The 16,316-nt window shown below is 47.4% G+C and overlaps 1 protein-coding gene across 2 annotated transcripts in view; it reads left to right on the forward strand.

Moving 5' to 3' along the window:
* Window positions 1–16,316, forward strand: part of HUNK (hormonally up-regulated Neu-associated kinase) — a 124,258-nt gene that overhangs the window by 16,595 nt on the left and 91,347 nt on the right. The gene's annotated exons all lie outside the window — the stretch shown is intronic.

Here is a 16,316-nt window from a genome sequence, read left to right on the forward strand (position 1 = left end):
CAGGCGCCCCCACATAGATTTTTCTTTCTATGTATCTGTGTAAAGCACATATTTATCCTGAAAATGTATTCAATGTTAGTGTGTTAGTGAACAAACCACAGTTGGTTATTCTCTTCTCTTCGACTTTCGTGTTTATGGTTAACCCTTAAAGGCGTGTGAATGAGGGTTTTTCAGATAGTGAGAAATAGATCCTCGCTGAGTTTATCGTGGGTGATGAAGTTTTATTTCAGAGATAAGGGGAGGTGAGGAAGAAAAGGGGGCTGCATCTCTGAGCCCCACAGTCAACACCTCCCTGAGGACATGCCTGCCACTCAGGGCTCCAGGGGGCCTGGATACCTGCATTCCATAAATTCCACTTCCCTCCTATGCCTCTGCCTGGGGCTTTCAGCAATTTCCATGGCTCTTACAGAATATTCCTCTGTCTGCCCTCCCCTCTGCCTCACAGCTGCTTACTATCAGTGGTTTCTCTGCTGACTGGTTTGTACTTTCAGCTCTCTCTCTCTCTCTTTTTTTTTTTTTTAATTTTTAATCTTTATTTATTTTTGAGAGGTGGGGAAGGGAAGAGACAGAGAGAGAGAGAGAGGGAAACACGGAATCCAAAGCAGGCTCTAGGCTCTGAGCTGTCAGCACAGAGCCCCACGCGTGGCTCAAACTCACAAACCGCGAGACCATGACCTGAACCAAAGTCACATGCTTAACCGACTGAGCCACCCTGGGACCCCATTTTCAGCTCTAAGTATTAATTTTTTTCCCTTACATTTCTTCGACCGGTGACAGAGTGCTAGGAAGGTATGATCATTGATTCCTTACTGGCCTTACCTTCTCGTCACCGTCTCAGCACAAAGCATCCTTCAACGGTATAAAGTTATTTTAACAGTGGAAGAAAGAGTAAACCTATAGATAATTCTCCACAAGTTCCCAGATGGGCATGGTGTGGAGAAATTTATTGGACCACGTAATTCCCCGTGTTTGGGTTTGGTAGCCAAATCTTTATTCAGCGCTCAACAAAATATTTTACTGTTACGATTTCTTCTGTGTTTGTGTTTGTGGTTTTGGAGATATGATGCTACATTTGTTAACCGACCCTTTGCTAGAAGTCCCCACTATTTCCATGGTGATCTAAGGCTAAATTCCAAGACTGAGTTGAGAATTTTGTCTTGGATTATTATTGCCAAAATTTCTGTGTGTCTAGTTCCTATGGTGTCCCCCAAAGCTCCCCCCACCCAAAGGCTACTTTGTTCATGTACCTTTTTCAGCTGCGTTTGGCTCCCTGTTTTGTCCCAGGATGGGAGAATAGACTTTTGATTGTTTCCTGCTGCCTCTGGGACAGGAATACTTCTTGAATTAGGGCTAATTTTGGAGTTTTAAGTATTAAATGTCGAATATTGAAGAAAGCACGTCTGTGATCTCTTTGTTGTGGAAGGGAAGGTCATCTAAGGCTTAGGGGAAGGGAAAGGAAGAAAGAAAAGGGAAAACAGAAAATGGCTGATGATTTCTTGCTTTGTCAGATCATTCCCTCTACACCCCTTGAAAACCCTTCCTGTTTTCAGAACCTCCTTTTTTTTTTTTTTAATTTTTTTTTCAACGTTTTTATTTATTTATGGGACAGACAGAGACAGAGCATGAACGGGGGAGGGGCAGAGAGAGAAGGAGACACAGAATCGGAAACAGGCTCCAGGCTCTGAGCCATCAGCCCAGAGCCTGACGCGGGGCTCGAACTCCCGGACCGCGAGATCGTGACCTGGCTGAAGTCGGACGCTCAACCGACTGCGCCACCCAGGCGCCCCCAGAACCTCCTTTTTAAGACTGATTTCACATCCTTTTTAAGATTGATTTCCTAACCTAAAGTCATTTGCTAGGTGTACCATAAGGTCAGAATGGTCACGGCTGGAGAAATTTCCCACTTGTAACCAGTTTTTCAAAAAAGCGTTCTCTTTACTTGGCCATTGGAGATGATCGTGTGTTTTTGCATTCAAACACTATTGATTGCCTTCTTCATGCAGACCTGCTGCTAACCTGTATGGGCTTTTGTACAAATTAGAAAAAGATATGACTAGGCAGACCATTTAGAAAAAGGCATCCCCCCTGGGTAGACCAGTTAGAAAAAGGTGCTCTCTCTGAGTGGCTTCAGTGCCAAGGGGCATGGATTGGTGAGCAGACAGCATTTCAGGGGCACCTGGGTGGCTCGGTTGACTCAGCCTCCGACCCTTCATTCCGGCTCAGGTCATGATCCTAGGGTCGTGGGATCGAGCCCTGCATCGGACTCTGTGCGGAGTGTGGAGCCTGTTTAAGATTCTCTCTCTCCCGCTCTGCCCCTCTCCCCTGCTCACTCACATTCTCCCTTGCTCTCTGAAATAAAAAATTAAGAGAAAAAAAATTCTTAAAAAAAAAAACCAAAACATTTCCTCCAGGGTACACAGGGTGGCAAGCCAAGTGAGGCCTGGGTTTCTGTCCCAAACGGCCCCCTCCAAAGGATGTGTTTGTGTAAGGCACCAAATGTGAGTGGGCACAAGAGTCAGATCGTCCCTCCAAGAGTCCTGGGTCCCGGAGTCCGAATCGAGCCGTGAACCACAGACAGAACGTATCGTGGTAACGGTGACAGTTTTTCCCTAACAAGTGACAGATGGCGTATCCTAGGCTTTTAGGGCATCTCCAATAAAACTCTGCAGGCTCAGCCCTGGTGCCTCTCTGGGAAAGTCCACTTTGTTGCTTTGCTGGAGAGAGAAAGATAAGCCTGATGAGAAATCAATTCAGGTCTGTTTGTGTCACTCACTGCCCAGGAGACACAAGACATATTCCAGCACACGTAACCAGGGAGATCTTGGGGGGAAGTGCCCTTCACTGGAGCCACGAGACCTGTGACCCCCTGTCTCCTGAGTCATCATTCAACCTGATGGAGGGGCCCCAGGCTGAGACTTCCTGTGTGTTAAGAGCTATCACAGCTGTTCAGCTGGGGTCTGAGAGACCCCTCTCTGTGAGCTCAGAGAGAAAACTCCCCCCAACATGCTGACTGCCCATCAGCCCCTGTGCACCATTCCTTCCTTGGATGGGCGGATAGTGTGACCGTTTAATAAGGGGTCAGTGCCCACCCCTTGCAAGTGGGGAGAAGGAAAGCGAGGGTCTTTGAACGTAGGTCCCCCACCCCCTACCCCACTCCTGGGGAAAGGAACGTGACGGTTTTGGGTTTCTCTGTGTGTAATCTGAGAGGCTCATCCGTCTCCGTGTGACAGAGGAGAATTTCAGCATCAGGAAAGTCACTTCTGATCCAGCACAAACAGCTGGGTGGGCCGTGCCTCATTGGTGCACACCACACGCAATCTCTTGAATATCGTGGCTCAGCGTGACTTCTGCCCCCGAGAGGGCTTGTGAGCTGCCGTCTGGTTCTAAGGTGGTTGTCAGGCCGCTGTCGCCTTGACCGTCCTCATGTGGAGGCCCCCCTCTTGGATCTCTTGAGGTGTTTGTTTGGGCCGAATTGTGTGCCCCTCCCCCGCAAATTCCTATGTGGGAGTCCTAACTCCCCTGTCGCTCACGAGGTGACTGTATTTGGAGATGGGGCCTTTAAAGAGGTAATTATGGCAAAATGAGGTCGTGGGGGCGGGCCTCGTCCCATCTGACGGTGTCTTTATAAGAAAAGGAGAATAGGACACAGACACACACAGAGGGAAGACCACGTGAGGACACAGGGAGCAGAGGGCCACCTACAAGCCAAGGAGAGAGGCCCTCCGAGGAAACCGGCCCTGCAGGCGTCTTGATCCTGGACTTCCAGCCTGCACAACTGTGAGAACGTGAATCCTGTCACTGAAGCCTCCTGGTCTGTGGCCCGGCAACCACACACGGCGTTTATACATCCAGATTCGCTAGGTGTCCTGAGAGCTAGGACCAGCCTCAGGACCACGTGGGGCAACTTCACTGTAGTGAATTGCATTATATCCAGATAGTATAATACCTGGAAACAACGCCCTCCGCTCAGTAAGGAGATTGATCTTGCTGACTGAACTCCTGATTTGTTGTTGTTGTGTGGTGTTGCCTGCCGTCTGGTTCCACGTAGGAGTCGTGTCATCAACCAACCAGCCAGCTAACCGACCCTCTGAAAATACTCAGGGCCGACATTACTTCTGTTTGCCTGGTATATTTATTTCGACAGCCTTCAGAAGAGTACAGTGTTTCACGTTTCTACTAGGATTTCCTGAGGGACACATTTAAGTATACGGAATTATGAAGACGGCCCATAGAGGTACTTAGATTTTGTTTGTTTATGAGATGTTGACAACGTGGCTTATAAATAATTCACGTATGATTTGTGTGAACCGACAAGGCTATTCTGTGTACCTCTTGCAACGTTTACGTTGAACATACTGTCGTTGCTCATGGTATTCTGTCACATGTGTTAGCTTGCCAAGGCCGCCATAACAGAGTACCACAGACTGGGTGGATCAGACAACAGAAATTTATCATCTTGAACCAAACCAAGCTTATTTGGTTCTGGAGGCTGAAAGTCTAAAATTGAGATGGAGCAGGGGGCTCTGCCTCTGAGGGCTGGGGGGGGGGGGGCAATCTGTTCCAGGTCTTTCTCCTAGCTTCTGGTAGCCTTGGGTATTCGTTGGCTTGTAGATGGCATTTTCCCTCCATCTTCCCTCTCTGTGCGTATGTGCCACCGTCTGTGTCCAAAGTTCCCCTCTTTATAAGGACACAGTCATGTTGGATTAGGGACCACCCTAATGACCTCCTCTCCATCATCTGCAAAGACCCTATTTCCAAATAAGGTCGTGTCCACAGGTACTGGGGGGTGAGGACTTCAGCATCTTTTGGGGAGACCCAACCCACTCCATAACATCATGCTAGGATTTTTCTCCTTGTCCTGTCTCATTCACTCACTAGCCCAGAATGGCCTTTGGACCCTCAAAGCAAAGAGCAAGAGACAGGCAAGGTCAAGGGGACGGTGAAGAAGATGGAGTGGTCAGGACCAAAAGATACACTGCCTGGGCATTGGTGTTCCTTGGGCTCTGGGTGGAGAGCACTGCCTAGACCTTCCACGGTGCTTCATCACCTCTGACCCCTGTGTTCTAGCTTTCTGGGACACTGAACTTACTCTATCCCTTCTGGGATGCTGGCCACTGTTAAGGGTGCTTGGGGCTCACTGTGGAGTGACAGTTGACTTGGGGGAGAGAAAGCTGGGAGACCAGGTGGAATAGAGAGGTGCTGTAGAAATGCAGATGGTTATGCTGATGTTCCCGTCGAGGATGCACCAGACCCTGGACACAGGGCTCTGAGTCCCCTAGGTGGGCTGGCTTCCATAGAAAGGCAAGGAAGTGAGCAACACAGGGCAGTATTTCACAGCCTTATTGTTACCCATATGGCTATGGGGAATCTGTACCTGGCACGACCCTTTTATGTTTTGTGGTTATTATCAAGACAAGCTTTGTATTTTGTGGTTTTATCGGGGCAAAGGTAGGAGTGTTGAACATGCATTTTGTGAGCTCTCTTTTCTTCTAGATGCTGGAGGCCTGTTCTCTGTCTCTTGGTCACCCTCGTGGAGAGGTCCAGCATTGAACTTTGCTGTGGGGTGGGACAGGGCGGGTGGGGGTAGGAGAGAGGCTTCCGGAAGCATGAAGAGAGGCTGATTGTTAGACTAGCTTTGTGTGAAGCAATGAATTTGGGAAGTTTGAGAGAAAGGGCAGTGTCTGTCCATCCTGAAAGAGGCTGGTTTGAAAGCGAAGCCTTTAATCCCCACAAAGCATCCGATCCGTGTCCCTTGAAGACATTGGCAGGGGTCTCTTGAGGAACACCCTTCGTGAACTTACTCTCTTTGACGGCTTAATGTTACACACATTTATAATGTATGTTGTAGTGGAGGCAGTCTTAATGATTGCAAGTTGCTCTGAAGTTATCACCCCCTTCCACTGCTCTCTGTAGGCAGATGAGCGTAAGGAGAGAAGCTTTTGCTGCCCTTGATGCTGTGGCGGATGTGATTTTGAAGCTGGCAGCAATTTCCTGCTGAAATGACCTCCCTTAGATCTGTTCTTACATTATTCTGTGTTACTTTCCTGGGCCTGCTGTGACAGAGTGCCGCAAACCAGGCAGCTTGGAACAACAGAAACGGTCTCGGAGCTCTGGAGACTAGAATGGTCCGTGTGTCCACCGAAACGTGGGGAAATCTTCTTTGCCCCTCGCCCAGCCTCTAGTGCTTTACCAGCAACCTTCACTCTTCCTTTGCTTGCAAATTCATGGCTCAGGCTCTGTGTATCTTCACAAGACCTGCTCCGCATGTCCGTTCTCTTCTTCTAAGGACACTGGCCATATTGGCTGAGGGACCCTTCCTACTCCTGTCTGATCGCATCTCGCTCTAATTACACCTGCAATGACCCTGTTTCCAAGTAAGGCCCCATTCAGAGGTACAGAGAGTTAGGATGTTAACCTGTTTGGAGGGACATGGTTCAACCCCCTAATTGTCTGCTGCCACTGACCACGGTGCCTCGTGAGTCCCCTCTCTGTCCTTCCCTGCTGCTCCCGTTCGGTCTTTGCATCTCCTGTGAGTTCTAGCTCTGTGTTGCTTTAAAAAAAAATTTTTTTTTTTAATGTTTACTTATTTTGAGAGAGAGTGAGCAGGGGAGGGACAGAGAGGGGGACTGAGGATCCAAAGTGGGCTCTGTACTGACAGCAGAGAGCCTGATGTGGGGCTTGAACTCATGCACCGTGAGATCGCAACCTGAGCCAAAGTTAACCGACTGAGCCCCCCGGGCTCCCCTTTGCTCCGTGTTGCTTTTTGATTTCACTCCTGCCAACCGGTCCCTGTGCCCCATTCAGATTTAGTCCTTGTTAATCCTCTGTGTCTCCTCGTTCACGGCCATAACCCATCTTCACCACTTAGAAAGGAACTTTACTCATGCCATAGGCCTGCTAAAAGAAAAAAAGCCCTCGATTAGTTGGCTCCCTTCTTAACCTACAGAGTGGATTCCACGTTCCGTCCCCTGCATTCAGGGCTCTGTGTGCTCAGGGCTGTGTCCTCGCTTCTGTCCCAACACCGTTTGTGCGGGTCCAGGCAAGGTGGGTTCTCTGTCCTCTGAGTGTCCTTCGTGGGGGCCTGCTGACGCGCCTCTGCTCCCCGCTCGCCCCTCCTGCCCACCCTCCCTTCTAAGCCCCCCCGAAATGCCCCATTCTTCCACGGGGCCTGCCTGCCCCGCTCTGCCCCCAGCCTGAAGCCTTTTCTAACCTACCGCAATGTCACCTTTTACATTGCACGTGGCATTTTGGACGTTGCTTCCTCACTAATTTGTAGGATTAATTAGGTAGAACCAGGTGTTGGGCACGAAAGAAGAAATTCTCATCTGTGCCTGGCCTGATGTTTCCCAAATGGTGGTACTTGGACCGCTCAGTAGAACGGAGGTCTTCCGTGGAGGCTCTGGCTGCATTTCGAAGGCTTTGTCACAGACCAAAGGTCTCCTCTGGACAACATCCTTCCATCGAGCCCCGTGTGATACCTCAGTTCATCAGTACTCTGGAAACAAGCCTTTGTCCAAAGTCAGCCACCGGTTTATTGTGGTTTATTTTTAACTTCCTGATGGATTTGGATGCAGAGTGGCTGGAAAGAATTTCCCAGGTTTTGGAACGGACGGGATCCTGGTAACCTCAGAGTGCTGTGTTCGTTTCCCGGGGCTGCCGTAACCAAGTACCGCAGCCAGGATTGCTTAGAACCACAGAAGTTTATTCTCTCGCAGTCCTGGAGGCCAGAAGCCTGAGATGAAGGTCTTGACAGGAGCTCGCTCTCTCCGTAGGCTCCAGAAAGGATCTGTTCCAGGCCTCTCTCCCAGCTTCCAGCAGTTCCTTGGCTGGTGGCCGCCTCACCGTGACCTTCGTCTTCATCTGTGACCCGTGTGTGTGTCTCCGTGTCCGAATTTCCCCCTTTTTGTAAGGACACCAATCGGATTGGATTGGGACTCACCCTAGTGACCTCATCTTACCTAATTACATCTGTTTCCAAAGAAGGTCATATTCTGAGGTCCTGGGGGGCTAGGGCTCCAATGTGGAATTCTTTTTGGGGGGGAGACACAGTTCAAGCCATAACAAGTACTAAGCTCCAGCCCTCCCTGGAGGGGAGCGTCCGCTGGATCGCCTTAGGTGAGGCACTGAAGCTCGCCAGATTAGGCGGGGGGCAGGGGGGGTGCCTTCAGAGAAGATGGAGGTGAGGAGAACGGGGTGACCATTCTGTCCTCACTGTTCCCCTCCGTCCCTGGGAAAACAGGCCTGGCTCAGCTGTTGATGTGGTGACAGCCATTGTCCTGCATGGAGGCCTCAGGCTGCTGGCAAGAGTGACCGGCCTGGCCTGGGGGGACAGGCGGTGGTCGGCCCTGCCTGTGTGGTCGGCAGGGCTCGTTGGGCCCTTGAGATGTCAGAGGTGAGGACCTGACGTCAGTCACACCGGTGTTTAGCCCCCGTTTGAACTTGTAACTCGCTCTTTTCTGTTCACACTGAGCCACGGGTGCCGTTGCTTCCTCTGCTCCCCAAGTTCCGGTAACAGGTGTGATCGAACTACTTCCTCGAGGCTAAGCATGTCTCATGAGCCAGTGGGGTGATGTCGCGGTTTGGGAATTATGTTTTTATTTTTATGTATTTGCTTATTAAAGTTTATTTATTTATTTTGAGAGAGAGAGAGACAGCGTGAGGGGGGAGAGGCAATCCCAAGCAGGCCGCGTGCTGCCAGGCAGAGCCCCACGTGGGGCTCGAACTCACAAACTGTGAGATCATGACTTGAGCAGAAACCACGAGTGGAAGGCTCAATCGATTGACCCAGCCAGGTGCCCTGGGGGATTATACTTTTAAAGTGACCGCTGTGGGTAGTAAGATAAGTTTTTGTGTTTCTTGGTTACATTGACTTTCCTGATTTAGCTATTTACAATAATCGAATAACTCACTGGGTAACCGGCTTGGGCCCCCAACGCAGATCACATAGCTCTTCTAAATGGCAAGAAACAGCTTTGCTGTGGGTTGGGAGTCAAATCCATGTTGCTCCATGTCCCGTCTGGGTGACCTACGTGCAGATTTCTTAATCTGTGTAAACCAAGGGTTTTCCCTCCTACAAAAAGGGAAAACAATAGGGTTTTCTTCATAGGGTTGTGGGAGTCTCAGGGGACAACGTGCAGTAATATGTCCTGTGGAGTGTGGTTTGTCAAGTGCTTGCTGAATGGGACTGGTCCCAAGTTGAGATTTATATGGCTTGGTGACTGTGGTCTACACGTGTGCCTTTTTATTTGTTTTCACACTCTGCAGTTGACAGACAAATGGCAATTGTCCAAATAGCTCATTAATTTTATGCTTATAGATAACTAAACTATGTAAGTTAGATCACTAAATGGATCCCCAGTTGGCTCGATTATTTATAGAGCTTGAGTTATTCAGATAGTCGCCTACATTGATTGATTGATTGATCTAGACCATGGAGACCCATGCCTAATTACAGCATGCATTTTTAATACTATTTATGCTATTAGTTAATATTTTCTTTACGTAATGAGAAAAATGTGTTCAATCTAATGAGATTATCACTATTGATCTACTTTAAATAGCTATGGTAGGGGCGCCTGGGTGGCGCAGTCGGTTAAGCGTCCGACTTCAGCCAGGTCACGATCTCGCGGTCCGTGAGTTCGAGCCCCGCGTCGGGCTCTGGGCTGATGGCTCGGAGCCTGGAGCCTGTTTCCGATTCTGTGTCTCCCTCTCTCTCTGCCCCTCCCCCGTTCATGCTCTGTCTCTCTCTGTCCCAAAAATAAATAAACGTTGAAAAAAAAATTTAAAAAAAAATAAAAAAAAATAAATAGCTATGGTAATGATCAAAGTGTCTAGCTTTTTGTTTGTTTGTTTTGTTTTTTGATGGAGGGGGAGAGGTGAGGTTTACAACCAGTATGTCTTGTCTCCTATAAAAGACACTATTAACATCTTTCCAGCCTGATTTTGACATAACAAAGCTCCATTAATTTTGATGGAAGAAATAGATAATTGGCACTTGACCCAAATTCACAGTAGGGACCCAGTAGCACAGGAAATCACAAACTAAGAACAATACCCCAATCACAGGAACCCCTCTGTGAAAAATAAAAGATAGCTCAGAATTTAAAACGTATTTTCAGAGTTAGTGATCACATACTTTTAAGTGGGAAACAAACTTTTGAAGTCTGTGATAGCTCTCTTGAAATGATTCTTTTATTGGACTTGACTATGTAAATATTCATGTTGTTGTATGCATATATCTTATATTGTTTCATTAGTTACTTTTTTTCCATTGGAGTAGTAAAAAAAAAAATGTTTGCTAGGTACTGAAAATAGTATTGAGGTGAAGATTATTTTAATTATTGGCCAGATTAACTTATTCTTGCCAAAAAAATAACCACCTTTACAAGGAGGCAGTTGACTGAATAATGGGTAAAAACGTCTACACTTTTTAGAAGAGTTCTGAACATCGATGGCCTGGATAGAATCAGAATAATTGTGTTCCAGTCTGGGAATTGCCACATTGTGTCACCCTGGGCAAGTCCCCACACCTCTATTAAATACGGTTTACCCCTCTCACTAACAGAAACAAAACTGAACTCCCAATCCTTTCTTAAACAGTCACATTTTTCAGAGGGATCGGCTAAGAGAAATGCACTTTCACAAATGAGAGAGGATTACAGAAAATACGAGAAAGGTTTTAGGGAAACTCTAAAACACACTCAGATTGTATCTAATGGGATGAACACTATTCAGTCATGACACGATTTAAGAACACTAGACAATAGCAACAGAAAATACAGCCCCTTTGGGGATGGGTGTGACTTTCTCATCTAATAGTTGCAGTTACTGCCAGAGGTTTAAAGACCTCTTGAAGGAGCCAATTCTGTTTCTTCCTAAATGGTCTTGAGCACCCCCACCCCGTGCCTGGAAGCTAAGCAATTAGTCCTAGTTTAATTTTTTTTTTTTCAACGTTTATTTATTTTTGGGACAGAGAGAGACAGAGCATGAACGGGGGAGGGGCAGAGAGAGAGGGAGACACAGAATCGGAAACAGGCTCCAGGTTCTGAGCCATCAGCCCAGAGCCTGACGCGGGGCTCGAACTCCCGGACCGCGAGATCGTGACCTGGCTGAAGTCGGACGCTTAACCGACTGCGCCACCCAGGCGCCCCTGTCCTAGTTTAGTGTTCAAGTCATGACTGTTCACTGCAAAGGGCTTGTTTTTTTTTTTAATGTCCAAATATTGAAATTCTGGCAGATTTTTGACATGGATTTGCTTCAGGAGATCTTTTTGTTTTTTTAAATTTTTTTTTTCCAACGTTTTATTTATTTTTGGGACAGAGAGAGACAGAGCATGAACGGGGGAGGGGCAGAGAGAGAGGGAGACACAGAATCGGAAACAGGCTCCAGGCTCTGAGCCATCAGCCCAGAGCCCGACCCGGGGCTCAAACTCACGGACCGTGAGATCGTGACTTGGCTGAAGTTGGACGCTTAACCGACTGCGCCACCCAGGCGCCCCCAGGAGATCTTTTTGGTTCTACTTTTGGAGCCCCTTTCTGTCTCTGCTTTTTTTTTTTTTTTTTTTTTTTTGCTAAACTTTAAATGGACCAGTGGTAAAGAGTGCGAGGCATATTTATCTGATGTTTCCTAAACTTTTTGCATTACTAACAGCAGCCAGAAAAGAAAAAGAAAAGACCGCTGTGACAAATGCAGATGAAAAGATGGCGGCCTCCTTTTCCAAAGATAAGCAGGAAGTGGATGTGCAAAGGCGAAGTTAAGATGTACAAGATATGCCTGTTTGTAGTAAAGTTAATGATTTAAAGTAATCAGTATATTGAAACTCATTAGCAGGGAAAACAGGTGACAGAGATAGAAGCTGCAAGCACTGTGATTGTTGGACTCGAGTTTACTCAAATCGCATTGCCTCCACTTGGGAGTGGAGGTGTCTCCTTTAGATTCGTGACTGCCTTTCTTATTGCTAAAATTTGTGAGAAGTTTGGCTGGGAGTTGTCTCCCCTAAAATTCATGTTGGAGTCTTAACCACCAGCAACTCAGAAAGTGACTATGTTTGGATATGGGATCTTTAAAAAAAAGTTTTTTTTAACGTTTATTTATTTTTGAGAGGGAGAGGGGGAGAAAGGGAGAACGAGTGGAGGAGGGGCAGAGAGAGAGGGAGACACAGAATCTAAAGCAGGCTCCGGGCTCTGAGCTGTCAGCACAGAGCCTGACGCAGGGGCTTGAACTCGTGAGCCTCGAGATCATGACCTGAGCTGGAGTCGGACGCTTAACTGACTGAGCCACCCAGGCGCCCCTGAATGTGGGATCTTTAAAGAGGTAATTACTTTTAAATGAGGCCTTTAGGGTGGGCCCTAATGCGGTCAGACTGGTGTCCTTATAGGAGGAAATTGGGACGCACACAGGCACCGAGGGAAGACCAAGTGCGGACTCAGGTGTAGGGCAGCCATCTACAAGCCAAGGAACGAGGCCACAGAGGAAACCTGTTGACACTTTTCATCTCAGACTTCTGGCCTCTGGGACCGTGAGAAAATAAATTTCTGTTGTTTAAGCAGTTACGTTATGGCAGCCTTCGCAAACGAAGACACTGGGACGTGTTTATTAAAATGATGGAAAGCACAGTCTGTGTTTGAAGAAAGAAAAGAGAATCGAGCGCTCGAGCGTTCTGGTTTCACCCAGGCCCTCTCCCTGCAGCCCTCACCGCCCCCCCCCCCCCGCCCCGTGCACACGTGCGTGCTAACATGCACACGCCTCCCACCGAGTTCCCTGGTTATCTGCTTGTGAATTCCTCGCCCTTCCCGAGAGCCATGATCTGCCTGTCAGTGGACACAGAGCATTCAGTATTCCCAGTGAGTAGAAGGGAGGCCAGGAGGATTTATGGTGTCATTGCAGGAACACACATTCTGCTTTCATACAGACTGACACCGTAAATGCACACGTATAAATCAGAGCAGAGTGGGGAAGAAAAGCCCTAGCTTTCCCTTTCTGATGAACACAGGCACTGGGGCCAGCCCTGACATGCAGCGTGTGATTTCAGTGGAGGGGAAGGAAGCCTTGTGAGCACGTGGCGTGGGGAAACCATCTACAGATGGTTATTGAAGACCTCGTATGAAAGGGCTCGCTCGGTCCCAGGCGCAGGAGATGGGAGGGCCGATAAGGATTCCTGTGCTCAGTTCATGCATAGCTGTCATTTCGACTCCCCTTTCCTGGAACCACCACATCTGCCCCTCCCCTGGACCTTTGCCCTCCCCCACTTTGTAGGGGGCGGGGTGCTGCTGAAAGTCTTTTCCACCTGGAGCAGCCCATCCCTCCAGGTTTCCGTGAGATAGCCCTCTGTCGCCGAGCGGTACTGGCTTTCTTTTCTTGCCCCGTTAGCACTCTCTGCAGAGAGCAGTGATATCCCACCCCGCTGTGTGGTCCGCTGTGTTTGCTCAGTTTTAACTACAGCTCGTGAATGGTTACCGTGTACCGAGCACATGACTGTGACAGAAGTTGGTGGCCGTTATTCCCCCCAGTTTACTGATGAACAGTCTGAGGTCTATTGACGTTAGGTTTGTTTTTTGTTTTGTTTTGTCCGGGATTTCTCAGCTGCTGCCTTGGTTTTGCTCCGAGAGGCACAGTTTCATCCTCACTGCAAATTTGTGTGACTGGTAATCTCCTACACAGTTGGTAGAGGAGACGGTGGAGCATTTCTTCACACATTCATTCATTCACCAGATTTTTGTTGTTCTGGTTGTGTGCTGTGTCTCAGGCAGGCAGTGTGCTGCTTCTGGAGCTCATGACTTTGCCAGAGCCATGGGGTCAGGACAGCACTGGCCACTGGCCACATGTAGCTGCTGAACACTGGAAAAGTACCTGATCTAAACTGAGATGTGCTCTAAGTGTAAAACACACGTCGGACTTTGCAAAGACAGCGTAAAGTATCTCATTAACAATTACTCACAGTAGCCACGATCAGTTTGTTCTCTGCAGTTAAGAGTCTGTTTTCTGGTTTGTTGCTTTTTTTCTTTGTCTGTCTTGTTTCTTAAATTCCACATATGAGATCATGTGGTATTTGTCTCTGACTTACTTCACTTAGCATTGTACCCTCTACGTCTATCCATACTGGTGCAAATGGCAAGATTTCATTTTTTATGGCTGAATAATATTCCATTGTCTGTATATACACCACATCTTTATCCATTCGTGTATCGATAGACACTTGGGTTGCCCCTATAATTGGGCTATTGTAAGTAATGCTGCTGTAAACCTAGGGGTGCATATATCTTTTTGAACTAGTGTTTTTGCATTCTTTGGGTAAATACCCAGTAGTAGAATTACTGGATCGTATGGTAGCTCTATTTTTAACTTTTTGACGAACCTTCATACTGTTTTCCGTAATGGCTGTACCAGTTTTTCATTCCCACCAACAGAGCACAAGAGTTTCTTCTTCTCCACATCCTCACCAACACTTGTTGTTTCTTGTGTTTTTCATTTTAGCCATTCTGACAGATGTGAGGTAATATTTCGTTGCAGTTTTGATTTGTGTTTCCCTGAAGATCAGTGATGTTGCGCATCTTTTGATGTGTCTGCTGGCCATCTGGATGTCTTCTTTGGAGAAACATCTGTTCGTGTCTTCTGCCGTCCATGTTTTCATTGGATTGTTTTTGCTGGTGTTGAGTTGTGTAAGTTTGTTATGTATTTTGGATACGAACCCTTTATCGGATATGTCACTTGCATAGTTTTGTTGATTGTTTCCTTCATTGTGCAGGCTGTTGTCCTAATAGTTTATTTTTGCTTTTGTTCCCCTTGCCTTAGGAAGCACATCTAGAAAAATGTTGTGATAGCCGATGTCAGAGAAATTACTGCCTGCCCTCTCTTCTAGGACTTTTATGGTTTCAGGTCTCGCATTTGGGTCCTCAATCCGTTTTGAGTTTATTTTCGTGTGTGGTGTAAGAAAGTGGTTCCATTTCATTTTTCTGCACGTAGCTGTCCAGTTTTCCCAGCACCACTTTTTGAAGAGATTGGCAGTTTCAGTTTTGCAAGATGAAAAGTGTTCTGGAGATGGATGATGGTGATGTCCGCACAACAAATATGAGCATACTTAATGCCGCTGAACTACATACTTAATAATGGCTTATTTTCTGGTAGGCGTCTTATCAAAATAAATAATAGAAGAGAACAGCCAAGACCTTAAGGACTCACTGTGGTCTCACTGTGTCTCACTGTGACTATTATGTGAAAATATTGGACTGAAAGTGGCTGGGTCAGTGAAAGTTGGTAGGATGGTTGGAATAAAATGTTCAAAAAAAAAAAGAGGAGAAAGTAAGGAGGGGCTGGTGCCAGATCAAGAAGGATTTTCAGTTTCTCATTAAGGAACCAAGTTTATTTTAAAGGTCTCTGAACACAGCAGATGATCATAACCATTCTTAGAAAGAAAACTCTAATGCCTCAATGTAGAGAAGGGGGCAGCCCAGAAAGAGTGTGTGGAAGCCCTTAGAAGTCTGGCCAGACCAGTAGACATGGCAGGGAAGGAACCTTCTGGAAGACTTGGTGACTGGTTGCTGGAGAGGAGGCAGGGGAAGAGTCAACTGCTCAGGCAACAAATGAGGATGATGATGGCCTCCATGACAGGAGCACAGAGAATAGTGACAAGTGTGATTTTGGAGAGGCTGGTCAGGGAGGGCTGGGGGGCAGGTTGTCCACACAGGCAGTAGGAAGGATGCTCTTCTCGGCACATTGACAGCGATCGTTGGCTGGGGATAGTCATGCCGAACCAACCCCGTTATCTTTTGGATTCATGTATCTATTTGCTTTTAGATGATGTAATTTGAGGCTTTCTCTCCACTGTCACCAACTTATATTCTGGGTAATTAAAAACGGGGCCAAACTGGAAGAGAAATGCAGCAGAAAGGGGATGCTGGGGGATCAGAGTCGAAGGGTATTTGAGACAATTGGGTATTTTTAGTTTTTTAACCTAGGTATTTATCGATTCAATACATTTGGCCTTTCAGGAGCCAGGCATGCTGGGGAATGCCAAGATGAATTATATGCGGTGTCAAAAAACTTATAATCTGTTCCTGAGCTGGGCCTTTTGACCGTTTTCCAAAACCGAGGAGAAATGATTTTAACACGACCTGTTTTTGTTTTTGTTTTAATGTTCATTTATTTTTGAGAGAGAGACAGAGTGTAAACGGGGGGAGGGGCAGAGAGAGAGAGGGAGACACAGAATCCAAAGCAGGCTCAAGGCTCTGAGCTGTCAGCACAGAGCCCAACGTGGCCTCGAACCCATGAACCGCAAGATCATGAGCCAAAGTTGGATGCTTGACCGACTGAGCCACGCA

Source organism: Puma concolor, chromosome C2 (assembly GCF_028749965.1).
Source record: "Puma concolor isolate L17-30 chromosome C2, mPumCon1.1.hap2, whole genome shotgun sequence".
Taxonomy (NCBI): domain Eukaryota; kingdom Metazoa; phylum Chordata; class Mammalia; order Carnivora; family Felidae; genus Puma; species Puma concolor.